Here is an 18,354-nt window from a genome sequence, read left to right as displayed (position 1 = left end):
ATTATGGGCGGCACCCTGGGTATCTGCTCTATGCGTTCACTTTGCTCCTTGAGCTGTTTCTGCAAGGTTAGTACTAAATTTTGTAAATCAGAATTAATTACATTACCTGGTTCTCTCTCCTGCGGTTTACTGGGAGTTCCACTGCTGCCTGAGTTAACAAGCCCGGAACGAGATTTTTCTATAGTGTTATTATTTGGAGTAGGTGTGGGTGTTGCAACAGGTAACTGGTTAACAGGCGCCTCAACAGCTTTGTTCACCTGACCAGTAATTAATTTCTTCAAAGATTCATCAACAGCTTCAACATTTTCAAATTGAGCATACTCGTTTATTTGAGATCCATCAGGAGTACCCTCACGAGATTGTCATGGAGGGTCGTGCGGAGTAGGAGCTTGAATGTTAATATTCTGTGTACCTCCCTGACTTTGTTGGTTCTCCTGGTTTCCTGAGGTGTTGTCATTGTTATTCGACATAATTGATGCAACAAGGAAGGTCAACTGAAAAGAAAATAGATTATCAGATTCCCGGTAATGGAACAAATTTGTTTAACAAAAAAAAATAGAATTTTAGTCAAACCTAGAATTTAGAAGAACGCGGGTTACTGAAAATCAAAAGAATATGTAGAAGAAAGTAATTTGGGGTAACCAGAGTGTAATCAGGAGAAAAACAAGTGAATCAAAGTATATTCCAATCGTATCTTCTGTTTACAAGTGACCAGATACCTCCCTTTATAGGTATCTTGAAGATATGCATTTTCCCCAAGTCATAATGAGGCTATTATGAATAATTAAAGACATTGAATGTTACGTTACACCATCATTGTAATCAATACAAATTCTCTAACGTATCCAGTATTTAATGCTTGTCGAATTCCGTATCTGCTCTCTTTATTATGGTTAGATCCATTCCTTTTGATAAATGACTTAAATAGGTAGAGCGCTAAATCCTTCGAATGTCCTCCCATGCCTCTTCCTTTGCCTTTGCTCGTTTCTATTGTTGCCCGTGCCTCTTGACTAATTATAATTCTTTGATTATTTGACCAGTCCACGTGTCTCAACATGTCACTTACATATATAAATGCAATTTTTCCCAATACAGTATAGTTGCACGGTGTTCGCAACTCTGAATTCCCCTTCTACTTTATCTTAGCTGTGTATTTTCTTTCAGACAACTTTATTTTCATTCAGACCTTTATTTGTATTATTCTACTTACTCGTGCACTTGTAACACCAGTTCTGGGATGGTATTAGACATCGCTTGGCTAATTATTCACTTATTTTCAAATTTTATTCAAATATCGATTTCTTTAATATTATTATTTAAGTTAAATTGTTAAAATGGTTAATATTATTATAACGGTTGCTTGCCTAGCAAATGAAATATTCGCCACCATTACGATTCCGAGCGTGGGAATTTCGGATCGTGACAACTTCTGGCAAATTGAAAAATATCGCTTAACTAAGTAATATAGTAGTTACTATCATAGTATGTACACGTAAATCTGGGCCCGTCAATCCCTCTGATAAATTCATTTAGTGTTGCCCTCCTCCTTCAATTCAGTTTGATCAAATAACTTTTGGTGTCGTTTTCTTCATGTACCGATGACTTGTTTATTGGGGAAATTACACCGTATACTCCCTTTCAAGACTATACTTCAATTATAAAATTACATGTAGTACACATAACATAATTACCCCACGTACCTATTTAGTTAATGGACAATAACTACCTAATAAATATGTCCCCTTTATTAACGGAAGCTATATATACAAAGCAAATCCCTTGAAAATTTTACTCCATCCGTTTCAAACTTGGACCAAAATTAAAGAATAAAAAAAGATTATCCATTAAATTATTTTTCTTACTATGGGAACCTTTGTCGTTATAGAAGTTTATCTTCTTATATAAAATATACAGTAAACTAATCATTGTATACTATTAAAGAATGTTAATATTCCAAGTAAAATAATATATACACAATAACTATAAATAAAAGTATGTTTGATTTGAATACTATATTTCAATTTAGAATATTGTGGTATATTTGGTTTGAATACTATATTTCAAATTAGAATATTATGGTATATTTGATTTGAATATTGTATTCCAAATTAGAATATTGTGATATGTTTGGTTTTGAATATTGTATTCTTTATTAGAATATTATGGTGTGTTGGTTTAAAAAATATATTCTACATTAATCAATTGTAATTTGGTATGTTTGGTTTGGATAATGTATCGCACATTAAAATATTTTGGTATGTTTGCTTTGAATATTGTATTCTATTAAAAAACTATGGTTTGTTTGGTTTGAATATTGTATTCCAAATTGGAATATTGTGGCATGTTTGATTTGAATATTATAATTTTAATTAGAATATTGTGGTGTATTGGTTTGAATAGTATATTCTAATATTTCTATAGTTTAGATATTGTATCACAAATTAAAATATTTTTACATAGATGTAAGAGAAAAACAAAAAAGATGAAGCACTTCATCTAACAAATAAATGATAAAGAGGTATTGTCTTGTACAAAATAAATGTTCTATTTTAATATTCTTTCTCCTCCTGCACCCACATGTCATAGGAAAGGTTTCGAGAAGGTTATTTATTTGGAACATGAAATCATTAGGGTTAGATGTTTCGTGCAAATATGTAATCCTAATTCTTTGGGATAATGGAGTGTTTTAAGGGATTTATCAAGTTGGAATGAAAGATAATCTAATCCCTTAAAAGGTGGAATTTGTTTAATGGCATATAAATATATTAAAGATGTAAAAAGTAAATAAAGTTTTATAAAGTAGGTATAGAAAGTAAAACAAATATTTTAAATATCTATGAAGTTAACTGGTGTTTTCAATGGGTATACCACGTAGATTTCCCTTGTTTATTCGCTTAATTAATGGGCAGATGTAGTCTTCTGGTGCCAAGTTCATATGAATCTAGTCATCTTGACACGTATCAAAAATTTATGTGAAAACGTTTGCTGTAATTACAAAAAATAGTAGATACATATGAATTCATACCTTTAAAAATACAACGAGTTTGATTATAAAAATCCTAAAGGTTGAATCCATAGAACTTAAAACCTAGATTCACCTATACGCTTACACTACTAAACACAGACCCTAAACCGCGGGAAAAACATTATAACTGTGGTATCGAGGTCAACTTGTACACTTCGACAAATTCTACGGGATACTTGTTACCTCTTACTAGTACAGATACGGAATAACTCTATCCGTTAAGAGTTGGACAAATTAAAACAAATTACCTAGCGTTTTTGCCTATAAATTTTAGATTTACTCGATCTCCTGTTCTACTTTTTGCTTAATTTTTAAGTGAATAATAACATCTAATTAAAAACTAAAATGGCATCACCAGACACTAAAAGATGACGAAGGTTGTTTTCACTTCATCAAGAGGAACATTGTTACATGGTCCCAAACAGGGACCTTGATATAAAGTTGTGGAGAAGACTTGTTGGAGACCTCTTTAAGATGAATAGTCCAAAGCTAATGAATAGTCCAATGTGCAGTTCTCCCTCTCATAACTTTATCTAGAGTGCCATCACACTCATTCTTCACTTTCATCAAAGAAAATTAGACTTTTCCTCTTGTGGAAAGATTTGTTGATCTGATAGCTTAGAATTTCAAACATGGTGGTCAACTTTTCCTACTTATGCAAATGCGAGGAAACTGAGAAGTGGATCCTAACATTTTGAAATGTGTCTTTAATTACTGGTTATTTGAAATGTGTACAAAGCATTGGAGAGCCTAAAGAAACAATCATACAAGAACTTTTCATTAAGGGTAGAGTTGAATGTTTAAGTTAATTATTTTTCAAATTTAGAAAGAGATCATTCTTTTTGGAACACATTAAAAAGGAACGACAGGAGTAATATTTTTTAAATTCAAGAAAACTCTAGAATATCATATCCACAACTTTATCATGGTCCTGTTTGGGTCCATATGTTGTAACGACCCAGTCGGTCATTTTGGGCACTTAAGCTCCGTTCTACTATTTGAAGTCTTAAATAGCTTCATACGATGTATTATGACTTGTGTGGATTGTTGTTTTTGATTTTTAGTTGTTTTGGAGTTAGTTTGGAAGAATGAAATTTAAGGTTCAAAGCTTAAGTTTAAAGGTTGACAGTATATTGACTTTATGATATCGGGGTCAAAATTCAATTTCAGAAATTGGAATAGCTTCTTTATGTTATTTATGACTTGTGTGCAAAATTTAAAGTCATTCCGGATTGATTGGATAGGCTTCGACATCGAATGTAGAATTTGGAATTCGTTAGTTGACGTGAAGCTTGAATTGGGGTGTGATTTGTATTTTATTGGGGTTTGATCTGATTTGAAACATCAACTAAGTTTCTACGATGTTTTAGGACTTGTTGATACAATTGGTTGACGTCCCGAGGGCCTCGGGTGAATTTCGGATGGGTAACGGAGTTGGATTTGGGCATTTCAAGAACGTTTCAATGCGTTTCTTCAAGAATAAGTGGTATCACATTAAGAAAACGAGATCCAAATTCTGTTTTGACTGAAGCATTAGATCTGTATCGAAATTTCGGAGCCATAGCAAAAGAATCGTCGAATTCGGACGTCGTATAAGAGAGTTATGCCCATTTTCGTGTCGGGGAAAAATAATTTCCCAGCGCCAATGCCCAGGGTAGCGCTAGTTGCTATCCCTGGCGCCACGATTTTTTTAGCTACTGGAACCAGCGCAATAGGAAGCGCCCGGTACCACCAATGGTGCCTGAATGGTAAAATGCTATAAAACGGGGGTTTCGGCCATTTTTACACATTTGGAGCTATGAAGCTCGGTTTGGGCGATTTTCATAGGCAAACTTCACCACAAAACTTGGGGTAAGTGCTCTTAACTCCCTTGTGATTATATTCCATGAATTAATCTTCATTTTTGGGGTTAGATTATTGCTATTTTAAGAGAAATGGAGGAGTTTTCTAAAATTCCATAAAATGAATTTTCAAGATTTGAACATCGATCCGGAGTCGGATTTGAGTAATATTAGTATGGTTAGACTCGTAGTTGAATGGGTTATCAGATTTTGTAAGTTTAGTCGGATTCCGAGAAGTGGGCCCCACTATCAAATTTTTGAGCGGAGTTGGAAATTTTCATAAATTGTTAAATTGTAAGAATTGGAGTATGTTTTGATTAATTTGCACGTTGTTTAACTAGTTTTGAATCGTTTGGCTTGGAATTGAGGAGATTGGAAGGCGTTCAAAGGTTGATACGCATATAATGGAATTTCCGGTGTATTGTTATCTTACTCGGCATTGGATTCGGCTCGTTCAAGATAAGTAACTCTTTTAAACTTAGTGTTGAGGGTATGCAATCCCAAATTATGTGTTATGTGATTGATGTTGAGGTGACGCACATGTTAGGTGACGGGCGTGTGGGTGTGCATCCTGTGAATGGTGATTTTGTTGTTTCTAGGACACTGTATAGTGGTCCTACTTATTTGATAACTATGTTTTCACCATGTGATAAGTAAATTGAGATGTATATCATGCTAGATATCATGTTTAGGCTTTATGTCGATATTCTTGGGACCCATAGTTCTCGTTTATTGTTGTCATCTCACTGATTTCATTGATATTTCATACTCAATTATATTCATTTATTCATATAATATCTCAGTCTCAGTTGTTATTATTGATACATTATATCATCATTTTTGGGCTGATTTTCATGACATTTTGAGCCCGAGAGACTGGAGAGATTGATGACTGAGTGAGGCCGAGGGCCTAACCGTAAGGATAATTGTGGGATTGGGCTGCATGCCGCAGCATGTTGTTACTGATTTATGATTGAGTGAGGCCGAGGGCCTGATTGATTTATGCCACGAGATGACTTGTTATAGCGCTTGGGCTGAAGGAGCCCCTCCGGAGTCTGCACACCCCCAGTGAGCGCAGTCGACTATATATATGGATCGGGCTGCACGCCGCAGTGATATGTGGATCGGGCTGCACGCCATAGCGGTTATTATCAGGTACCTACTGAGTGCGAGTGTCGAGTGACTTGGGAGGATTGAGTGATTGTGAGGCATGGGAGATTGTGAGGATTGAGTGAATGTGAGGACTGAGTGACTGAGAGGATTGAGTTACAGGGAGGACTGAGCGAATTGATACTCTAAGAGTACGCATATGGTTTTGGTCACTATTTTGCATTGCATTGGCATGTACATTGAAATATAGGCATAGAGATATACTTTCCTCATGCCATTTGAAAAATAAAATCTCCTATTTTGAAAGAAAGTTTTATGGGAAAAATCATAGTTTTCAGGCTTACTTATATTTTGGTGATTTTAGTGAAAATAATTGAGTTTTACTATTATACTTGAAAAGAAAATATTTTTTTTGGAACTGTGAACGAGCTGAGCATTTTGTTATTGAGTTATTCCTTGTGATGCTTTAATTATATTGTTATGAGATGTTACTGGATATTGGTGTGGACTCTGACCTTGGTACAATCTCGTCACTACTTTCAACCTAAGTTTAGGTTTGTTACTTTTTGAGTACATGGGGTCGGTTGTACTCATACTACACTTCATGCACATTGCGTGCAGATTTCGGATGTCGATGTTGTTGTGTTCGATGGGAGCTGACTTGAAAATGTACCGGTATCCCTGTTGTAGCTGCCTCTTGTTCATGGTAGCCTTAGATTCATTAAACTCTGTTTATGTAACTTTTCAAACAGAAGATGTATTTGTTTCATATCAGTTTTGTAAATTCTACTCTTAGAAGCTCATGATTTGTTCTACCAGTCCTTGGGAGGTGTATAAGAGATTATTTTTTTTTCTCAGTATGTTATATTTGTATTGGACTTGATGAGTTGGCTTACCTAGTGGGATGGGTTAGGCGTCATCACGACTAGTTGGATTTTGGGTCGTGACATACTGGTATCAGAGCTCTAGGTTCATAGGTTCTACAAGTCATGAGCAAGTGTCTAGTAGAGTCTTGTGGATCGGTATGATGACGTCCATACCTATCTTCGAGAGGCTACAGGGCATTTAGGATAAACTTCCTATCTTTCTATCCTTATCGTGCGGAAATGATTCAGCTTTGAAATATAACTCTTTGAATTCCTTACATGTATGCGTGTGTGCATATGAGTGCTCAGTATCAGCTTTCGACAGTTTGTGATTCCATGAATGATACACGAAAGGTGATTATGGTGTACTGATGATGGGCCAGTCTGGGAGACTTGAGGCCAGGTGTAGACCGCAACTTGTGCATTGGACTTAGGTGTCCGGTAGTGTTCTTATGAGTTGAAATTATGGCTCGATGAGAAGTTAAATGGCTATATGATGAGTATGAGATGACTGCGGGATTGGTTCAAATGGTTTGATTGTGATGAAAGGAGTTGCTTGAAATGTCTTGATAGACTTATCGTCTTGAGTTATGGGTGTATTGAAGGATCTTTCACGTGGTGTACTTGTGGAACAAATTAAATTCTTGTGAATTGTAAATGAGTTTAGACTCAGGGAGATTAAATGATTGCATAGTAATCGTGTTTGCGAAGAGAGTATAGAAACAAATTCCAACTTGAGGCTAAGTAGGAGAGTTATCACTTGCGGAATAAACTATAGAGGTGTGATCTTTTCAATGTTGTGTGGAGAATTTTCTTTTCTAGCCATAGAGTAGATGTATTGAGATTTGAATTTGAATTTGAATTTATCAAGAAAGTTGACCTGACTGTTACGAGAGTGAAGGCGAGCTTAGTAGACGAATTGAGGAACCATATAAGTTGTGTTTCATGAGCGTGGAAAGAATTTATTCAAATCGCATAATAGTGTTATGGCAGTAACCGGATATGTGTATTGTGAATTATTTAATGCTTTGATCTATGGCTTTGATCCAAGTGGGGGAGCTTGCTATTGACAATTCGATTTTGATGGTTATGTGTTACATTTAGTTTTTGGTTTGAGACATAATTGTGGGTTAGTTATAACTTGCAGAGATTAAGATCGGGAAAGGCTAGAATAATAAAATTTTGGAATACGGGTCATATTGCTCTTTATGAATATATGAAAATCATGGAATGACTAAGTTGTTGATTCCAAAAAATGTAGTGCACATGGAATAAAATTCGACCAGTGGTGTTAAGGCAGAGTTACTTCTTTGAGTGTTGTTGTGCTAATAGGACATGTGTCATTTGGCTTGTTTGGGCAATGCAAGTTAGATTTGAGCAGAGTAGATGACTTTTGAGACAGTTCTGATGGATTCAAAATTGTGTATATAGTAATCAAAAAGGTTTAGGATTCGTATACCGCTGGAATCAATTACTTATATTGGTTGGTATCGAAAATTGCAGTAATTTTGTATGACTATGGATTCTGTATTCAAGTATAAGGGAGGTAAAAGAATGATTTTAAATTCACCTAAGGTACATTCAGAATGTGTGTTTCGGTTGTGGTACTTACGGGGATTCTTAAGGAGGATACAATGGATTATGGGCCTTAAGGTCGTATGGTTTTATATTGGGATCTCTAGTAGTGAGCTTTGGGTAACATTCATGGTGTATGTCAAGTAAGAGTGATGACTTGAGGGTGATTCGGAAAGGAACCAAAGAATAGAATAGCTTGGAAGTGAGTTGGATCAACACGATAATGAATATGATCGGTTCTTGGTGTACTATGATGTGGTGAGGCTCTACGGAGGTTTTGATGGCAACAATTCATGGGTTTTGCGACCCACATGACTTGGTCTAGTCAGAGGAAATTCAGTTCTGACCGATTAGTTAAGTGAAAATGAATTCCACGATGTTCTTAATGATTTCTACCATGGTTTGAGCCGAATATTTTCTACCCGTGTGAAGAACATGTTGTGTATGATTTATGATTGAATGAGGCTGAGGGCCTGATTGATTTATGCCACGAGATGGCTTGTTATAGCGCTTGGGCTGAAGGAGCCCCTCCGGAGTCTGCACACCCCCAGTGAGCGTAGTCAACTATATATATGGATCGGGCTGCACGCCGCAGCGATATGTGGATCGGGCTGCACGCCGCAGCGGTTACTATCAGGTACCTACTGAGTGCGAGTGCTGAGTGTGAGTGCCGAGTGACTTGGGAGGATTGAGTGATTATGAGGCATGAGTGACTGTGAGGATTGAGTGACTGAGAGGATTGAGTGACAGAGAGGACTGAGCGAATTGATACTCTAAGGGTATGCATATGGTTTTGGTCACTATTTTGCATTGCATTGGCATGCACATTGAAATATAGGCATAGAGATGTACTTTCCTCATGCCATTTGAAAAATAAAATCTCCTATTTTGAACGAAAGTTTTATGGGAAAGATCATAGTTTTCAGACTTATTTATATTTTGGTGATTTCAGTGAAAATAATTGAGTTTTACTATTATACTTGAAAAGAAAATATTTTTTTTTGGAACTGTGAACGAGCTGAGCATTTTGTTATTGAGTTATTCCTTGTGATGCTTTAATTATTTTGCTATGAGATGTTATTGGATATTGGTGTGGACTCTGACCTTGGTACAATCTCGTCACTACTTTCAACCTAAGTTTAGGTTTGTTACTTTTTGAGTACATGGGGTCGGTTGTACTCATACTACACTTCATGCACATTGCGTGCAGATTTCGGATATCGATGTTGCTGTGTTCGATGGGAGCTGACTTGAAAAATGTACCGGTGTCCCTGTTGTAGCTGCCTCTTGTTCATGGTAGCCTTAGATTCATTAAACTCTGTTTATGTAACTTTTCAAACAGAAGATGTATTTGTTTCATATCAGTTTTGTAAATTCTACTCGTAGAAGCTCATGATTTGTATTACCAGTCCTTGGGAGGTGTATAAGAGATCATTTATTTTTTTCTCAGTATGTTATATTTGTATTGGACTTGATAAGTTGGCTTACCTAGCGGGATGAGTTAGGTGCCATCACGACTAGTTGGATCTTAGGTCGTGACATATGTACACCTCCCCTATTGATGAAGTGAAAGCCACCCTGCTAGATATATAAGAGCGTGTTTGGTATGACTGCAGTTATTACTTAAAAATTATTTTCAATGAGAAAAATATTTTTTAGGGAAATAATTTTCATCGATTCGGGGAAAATGACTTCCCTCTCTTATGGACAAAAGTCATTTTTCTTACAATTATCTTAACTCTTTTGTATTCATCAATCAATTTCCAATCAAGAATTCTTTCATCAAATCAAACACACGCTTTTAAACAAAGAAAGGAAAAGACATAAAAAAAACATCATTTAGTTCATAAAATAACATTGAAGGACTTATCGGTGGATCAGAAAGCCAAGCAAACTAAAGTTTCGTGCATCAAAATAGTGAGACAATGAAGGAAAGTTCTTCTGCTCCAAAGTAGGGGTTTGAGTGAATAGAAACAAGTCAGTGGTATGTAAAGAAAATGGCACCATAGTTCTTTGCTTAAACGACAAAGAAGACTTCATAGAAAGACTTCATAATGTCCTATCAGTTATTAAGGGGAAAAACCAAAGACAAATACTTCCTAATGGAACGTGTGTGGGTTCATGTACACCTCCCCAATTGATAAAATGAAAATTATCTACTAGATTCATCAATTATTGTCTTTCATAACAAAGATGATGGGATGATTGCACGTTTTGAAGTTAGAGACACGAACATTAGTCAAGTTGAGATATTATAATTATAACAAAGATGATGGGATGTTTATTTTTTATTTATTAAATTATAATTTTTTTTTGTGGAATTATAATCTTCATTTGTCCTCTGTGATTTTGTGAAACTTCTTTTCATTTGAAATGCATGCTATAAGTTTATGTGCTAAATAATTTGTTATTCTTGCCAAACGGAAGTACCCAAAGCAAGTATACAGTCAAATAAAATATTTATGGAGGACAACAAACTCCTATACAATGAATAAAGAAGGATGTCACGACCCAGACCCAAACCCCGATCCGGTCGTGATGGTGCCTCTCGTGAAGACAAGGCCAGCCAACTAAACCCAATTCACCGTTTACAGTTAAACATTACATAAGAAGTCTATGCATGATTTAATGATAATTATTAGTGGAAGTACAACCCGACATAGCCCAAATCGGGGTGTCACAAGTCACGAGCATCTATTAGAGTATAACTACAACTGACAAGTTTGAATATACTGAGTACAGATAAATGAAATAAAGAGGGAGAAAAGCAGTGTTGCGGACGCCGGTAGCTACCTTGCTAAACTCCGATGACTGCCTCTGATCAACCAATACCCGCTACCGGGTTCAGAAATACCTGAATCTGCACATAATGTGCAGGGAGTAAAGTGAGTACTCCAACTCAGTGAGTAACAAATGTAAATAAAGACTGAAGACAAGAAATCACGTAAAGTCAATCAAGATGTTGTATAGAAGCAGTTCAAAAACCAGTAAGAAAGCAGTGAAGCTGTAAAACCGCTTAAAACATCTTAGCTCAGTTTAAACTTCTTTGAAAATGGCTTTTTCAATAGTTGCGCAAATGAATGCAAAACAGTAGTGCAGATAAGCACAAAATTCCGCCCCTCGGGCACAAATACCATAGTTTAACAGATAAAATGACAAATAAATATGAAAGATAAACATATAAAGGTTCGCCCCTCGGGCTCAATGTCAACAACTCTGCCCATCGGGCAATATATCAGAACAATACCAGCCCCTTGGGCAATCACATAGAACAATACCAGCCCCTCGGGCTATCACATGGAACAATACCAGCCCCTCGGGCTATCACATGGAACAATATCAACCCCTCGGGCTATATCTCACATCACAATGGGTACCCGCGCTCACGGGGGGTGTACAGACTCTGGGAGGGGCCCCTTATGGACCAAGCGCAATATCAAGCCATCTCGTGGCATCAAATCTAGGCCCTCAGCCTCATATCAATCAAGCCATCTCGTGGCGTATATATGTATCTCAGGCCCTCGGCCTCATATCAATATCAGTGTATCCTCACATCTGGGCCTCGGCCGTACTCAGTCCGAAAATCATCACAAGCCCTCGGGCATTAGTAAAGCAGTATTTCTCAACCCAAAACATCATTAAAAATATCATTTAAGTCTCAAAACTGAGTAAAAATGGCTGAGTAGTAAAACAATGGAAAATAGCATGACTGAGTTTAAGTAATAAGTCAGAATAGTGAGGAAATAGTGATAAAAATCCCCGAAAGGTTCAAATAGTTGGAACGAAGCCCAAATATGGCAATCAACCCTAATCATGATGATATACAATAAGTTTCAGTCAAATACGCGGTAAAATCATCAATCGGGACAGACCAAGTCACAATTCCCAATAGTGCACGACCCCACGTTTGTCATCAAGCGTGTGTCTCACCTCAATATAGCACTACGATGTGCAATCCAGGGTTTCAAACCCTCAGAGCATCATTTACAAACATTACTCACCTCGAACCTGCTAAATCTCTAGCTCGCGACACCTTTTCCCCTCAAATTGGCCTTCACGCGCGTCGAATCTATCCAAAATCAGAATGGATACATCACAATATGCTAAGGGAACAATGCTCAAGCAAAAACAATCAATAACGGGCACAAATCCCGAAATTACCAAAACCAGAGCCCCGGGCCCACTTCTCGAAATTCAGAATTTTTCACATCATTAGATTTCACATCTCTCCACAAGTTCATACATATCAAAAGTTCTTAAATCCGACCCCAAATGGTCCTTCAAATCCTAAATCAAAAGTCCAATTTCTCAAGCTCTAGTTCTTCAATTTTAGGCTTAGTTTTCATGATTTTCTAGGTGGAATTCACATAATAATCGAGTATTGAGTTCAAAAATCTTACCTCCAGGTGTTTCCCCTTGAATCCCTCTTCCAATAGCTTTCCCAAGCTCCAAAATCGCTCAACAATGGAGGTTCTTAGACTCAAAATCGCGGAATAGCCTTTTTAAAACATTCTGCCCAACACTCAAACCTTCTTCGCGAACGCGGCATGTCCCTCGCGTTCGCAAAGCACACTGCTTCGCAGACCAATATTTTCTTCTGTGTGAACGCGAGACTCTCTCTCGCGAACGCGATGCTTTAACATGAACACCCTTCGCGAACGCATCCTTACCATCGCGAATGCGATAGGCAAAATGGACTCCACCTAGCTGACCTCTATGCGATCGCGAGGCTCCAGTGGCGAACGCGATGCACCACTGGCCAACCCTTCGCGAACGCGAAGCTCTTCCCGCGAACGCGAAGGCCCACTCGCGTACGCGAAGAGTAAAACCCTGCAACTGCTGAACCTGCATTTTCTGCAACTTTTCAAACTCCAAAATGGTCTGAATGACCACCCGAAACTCACCTGAGGCCTCCGGGACCTCAACCAAAGGCACCAACACATCCTAAAACCTTATTCAAACTTGTTCCAATCATCAAAACAACACCAAATTACCCAAAACACATCGTATTTAAGCCTAAAAATCCCAAAATCATCTAGATTACGCTTTTGATAAAAAAAACCCAACCAAACCACGTCCGAAGGACCTGAAATTTTGCACACACGTCACAAATGACACAACGAAGCTACTGCAACTTTCGGAATTTCATTCCGACCTCTATATCAAAATCTCACCTATCAACCGAAAAATGCCGAAATCTCAATTTCGCCAATTCAAGCCTAAACCTTCCGCGGACTTCCAAAAATGCATTCTGATCATGTTCCGAAGAGCCAAATCACCCAACGGAGCTAACCAAATCATAAAAATTCCGATCCGAGATCATATACAAGCAAGTCAAATCTTGGTCAAACCTTTCAATTTCATGCTACAAACTGAGAACTGTTCTTCCAAATTCATTCCGATTTCCCCTGAAAACCAAAACTCAACGATATACACGAGTCATAATACATCACACGAGGCAAATAATGCCCGAGAACTGGCGATCAAAGTGCAAAAGCTCAAAACGACCGATCGGATCGTTATAAAGAATAACCTTATGTCTCTCTTTCTTTCTTTTCAAAAAGTAGGACTTTTTAACCAACAAAAAGTCAAAGACTTCATTGAATAATTGAGGCAAACAGAAAGGGAAGGGCGGGGGATTGAAAAATAAAGAGCCTAAAATGATCAATTTATGTAGGGTATGTGTTAGGCTTTCTGGGAAAGAAGTCCTCTCTGCTAAAACTTTAATAAGTGATTTTTGTAGTGTGAATTCAAATTAGTCGAGCATGTGAATGTTCAATTTCAAACCTATAACTTTCGACGTGGAGTAAAAACTTTGTGTGTAAAAATTCATTAAAATTACAAAAAGATATTAATGAATTGTGTCATATTTTTTTTGAAGCGAAAGATGTTAATGATTCACACTGATTACATATATTTAAATAAGTTAACAGATAGCCGATAGAATTTATCTTCGCACTATTATATAATAATTTGTATACTCTCGTAAATTACCTAGTATATTTGCCTATAGATTTTAGACTTACTTGGTCGCCTCTTCTACTTTTTGCTTAATATTTAAGTGAATAATACCATCTAATTAAATAATAAAATGGTATCACCAAACTTTGAAAGGTGATAAAGATTGTTTTCACTTCATCAAGTGGAGCGCTGTTACGTGGACCAAAGTCCCAAACAAGAATCTTGATATTCACAAAGGGAAAACTAAATAGAATATTCTCAAAGTAGCAAAATTGATGAATAGTCCGAGGTGCTAGAGTGCCATCACAATCATCCGTCACTTTCATCAAAGAAAATTAGACTTTCTCTCTTGTGGAAATATTTGTTGATAATTCAAATGGTGGTCAACTTTTCTTACTTATGCAGATGCCAGGAAATTGGAAAGTGAATCCCAATATTTTGAAACGTGTCTTTAATTACACGTTATTTGTAATATATAAAAAGCATTGGACAAACTAAAGAAACAAGCATATAAAAGCTTCTCATTAAGGTAGAGTTGAAAATTTAACTTAAATTTTTTTCAAACTTAGAAAGAGATCAGATCATTCTTTTTTAAATAGACTAAAAAATAACAAAGGGAGTAATATTTTTTGAAGTCGGAAAAATCCAGCAAATGGTACCCACAACTTTATCATGTTTGGGTCCACATGTACACCTCCCCTGTTTATGAAGTGAAAGCCACCCTGCTAGACCCATAAGAGTGTGTTTGGTATGACTCCAGTTATTACTTAAAAAATTATTTTCAATGAGAAAAAAAAATGTTTTGCGGGGAAATATTTTCATCAAGTGAGGGACAATGACTTCCCTCGCTTATGGACAAAAGTTATTTTTCTTACAACTCTTTATATTCACCAACCAATTTCCAATGAAAAAATTCTTTCATCAAATCAAACACAATCTTTCAAACGAAGAAAAGAAAAGAGATTAAAGAAAACACCATTAACTTCATAAAACCATTGAAGGACTATATTGGTGGACTAGAAAGCTAAGCAAACTAAGGTTTAGCGTATCAAAAGCGTGAAACAATGAAGGAAAGTTCTTCTGCCCGAAACTAGGGGTTTGAACGAATAGAAACAAGTCAGTAGTACGTGAAGAAAATGGCACCATACTTCTTTGATCAAACAACAAAGAAGGCTTCGTAGAAAGACTTCATAATGTCCTGTCAATTATTAATTAAGAAGAAAAAAACTAAGACAAAGACTTCATAATGGAGTGTGTGTGGGTTCATGTACACCTCTCCAATTGATGAAATGAAAACTATATACTAGATTCATCAATTATTGTCCTTTCCTAACAAAGAAAAGAAAAGAGATAAAAATTAAATAGATAATAAATTGATAAATATATTTGTCATTAACTTCATATAAAATTGATGTTAGAAGACCCTTTTCCCATGTTGGATCTACTAGCCAAATAGAAAGAGGAAATTTGTAAGAAAGGGAATACTTTCATGCTGCTATTTAAATATTATTTACAGTTTAGATATTTGTACGTAACTGATCATGTTAAGTTTAATAATGATGAATTATATAAATTAGACAATTGAAGTATCTAAAAAGAAGCTATATACAACTTAGAAAGACAGTGATGGTGCGAATACATTCCGCGCTTTTAATCCACTTCATCCCGATGAAACTTATTCAATGCTTATCACTAGCTGTTTTTGGTCCCAAATCTTTGAGGTTTAGCGCATCAAAAGTGTGAGACAATGAATAAAAATTCTTCTACCCCAAAATTGTAATAACCCGAAATATAGTCATGTACTAATTAATCGTGAGATTTAAGAAGTAACTTTCATGGGTACCTGTTGGTTCAATTATTAAGCTAGTAAAGAAGATTTATTATACAAAAGATAATATACTATAGAAATAGTTAGTGGACCTAATTTATAATTAGGTATACCAGTGAGCAATATTTATAATTTTAGATAATAATAATAATAATAATAATAATAATAATAATAATAATAATAATAATAATAATAGAGATGGAATAATAATAATACGGACCTAAACCTTATACAGCTAGAATTAGGATTAAGGGATTGGAGTATATATTTTACCAGATGGTCCATTCAATAAAGAATATTAGGGTAAAATACTTACGGTGGCGGCGTGGTTATTTCCCCCACTGCGTTGGAACCGTTGTAGAAAAGACACCCGGTATGTGTATTCGTATTTCTTTCGTACAGTGGTAAATTGATAGAGGGACAAACATTATGGCAATGATGTGCTTAAGAATTTGATAGAAAACAAATTTAATCATGATATCATGATTGCAAGTAATAATGAAGTAAGAATTGAAATCCAAATATTGTTATGGAAAAATTAGTAACATTGCAGACTTGTTACTGCTTCTCTAATTAGGAGACAATCATTATATATCAATTAGAGGGTAATGATTAAAATGTTTGGAAATTGGAAAAAATTTAAAGTGCACAGTTTTAACTTTCCAGTGGTTGAACAAAGCACTGCCAATTAAATTGAAAACTTCTGTTACGTGACTAGTATGTGACATTGGAGTGGTGATTGTTATTTATGTTACAGTTACCAGGTAATAATTGGCAGGTAAAATAACTAGGTAACTATGAGTTATTAGTACAATTAAACATGAGATATTAAATTTTGAAGACACTTTTACAGAAAAATATATTAGTGTTATTACTCTTAATTAGGAAGTAATTATCAATAAAATATTCTTACAGTAATGATAAGGTTGAGGAAATCTATGTTATAGCTAACGTGATGACTTTTGAGAGCCGTTGTTCGGCAATTTGTGCACAGTGAAAGTGCTTTCTTAGACACTTAATTGTATACAAATTCTTTTATTAATTGGACCGAAGGTTGGCTTTGATTTTGACTCGTCCTAAGATTTTGGAAATTATTCACCTAGACTAATTAGGATATGTTATTCAATATTTTGGATAGATTGAGGCCATTGGAGGCCATTTGGTTGGTGTTATAGACGTTGCAAGGTTGGGGAACTTCCTGTTAACGAGGTAAGTGAGACTTTAAGCTTTGATACTTTCTTTTTCCAAAACCCGTTTTAAAAATATGTTTTGTCTGCCTGGTCCATGTGTTGGGACGAGCGTGCGCTTGGCAAAATCAGTGGTCTTTGACTAGCCGCAAATATATATTATTTTGTAAAAAAAAACTTAAATTGTTTAATAAGTGATCGCGGTGTAGTGTGATGTGGCGTAGCCTCGTGCTATGGTGTTGGGGCGTTGGAAATTATTTCTTCGCTGCCGTTATAGATTTGGGGCATTGCTTATGCCGCCGTTATAAATTTGGAGCATTGTGCCGTTATAGATTTGGGGCATTGTGTATGCCGCCATAGTAGATTTGGGGCATTGTGTATATTGTCGTGGACTCGTTGGAGTGTTTGGTTAATTTCTTGCACTGCCGTTAATGACAAGTCCTTTAATATAAATTGTGTTGAGATATATATAGTGTTGTTGTTGAGTAATTGTTTGTACCTTATAGAGTAATTATATGGTGAAAGAATTTATGTGCTCTTTGTGTGTTTGTATTTTCTAACACTTATTCCAGAGGTATTCAGAGTGGCGGGTCGAGGATCTTACTGGGTTATATTTACGTATAACTCACTCCTTACCTGCATGTCCATGCAGATACTGTTGCTGAGAACGAAGCTAGTGTCTAAGGAGTTTGCTAGAGTTGATTTATTGAGGTGAGCCGCCGCATTGTTCGTGGAGGCTGCGAGAAGAATCTTAATTATTTATTCATATGATGTCTTTTGTAATTCTCTTAGATGCTCCTTGGTCTAGTGTGGGATTTGGGTTAGAATTTCATTGTAATGTTTTAAGATATTAATTGTTCGTAATGGTTATCAGATTATTTGGATACTTATTTAGTTAATAAAATGCTGTAAATTAATGGCTAAGGTATGAAGGTATGGTTCGCCTGGCGGGTGGTGTTAG

Source organism: Nicotiana sylvestris, chromosome 9 (genome assembly GCF_000393655.2).
Source record: "Nicotiana sylvestris chromosome 9, ASM39365v2, whole genome shotgun sequence".
In the NCBI taxonomy this organism is placed as follows: Eukaryota; Viridiplantae; Streptophyta; class Magnoliopsida; order Solanales; family Solanaceae; genus Nicotiana; species Nicotiana sylvestris.
The sequence above is the reverse complement of the archived record's forward strand: the minus strand, read 5'-3'. Positions refer to the sequence as shown.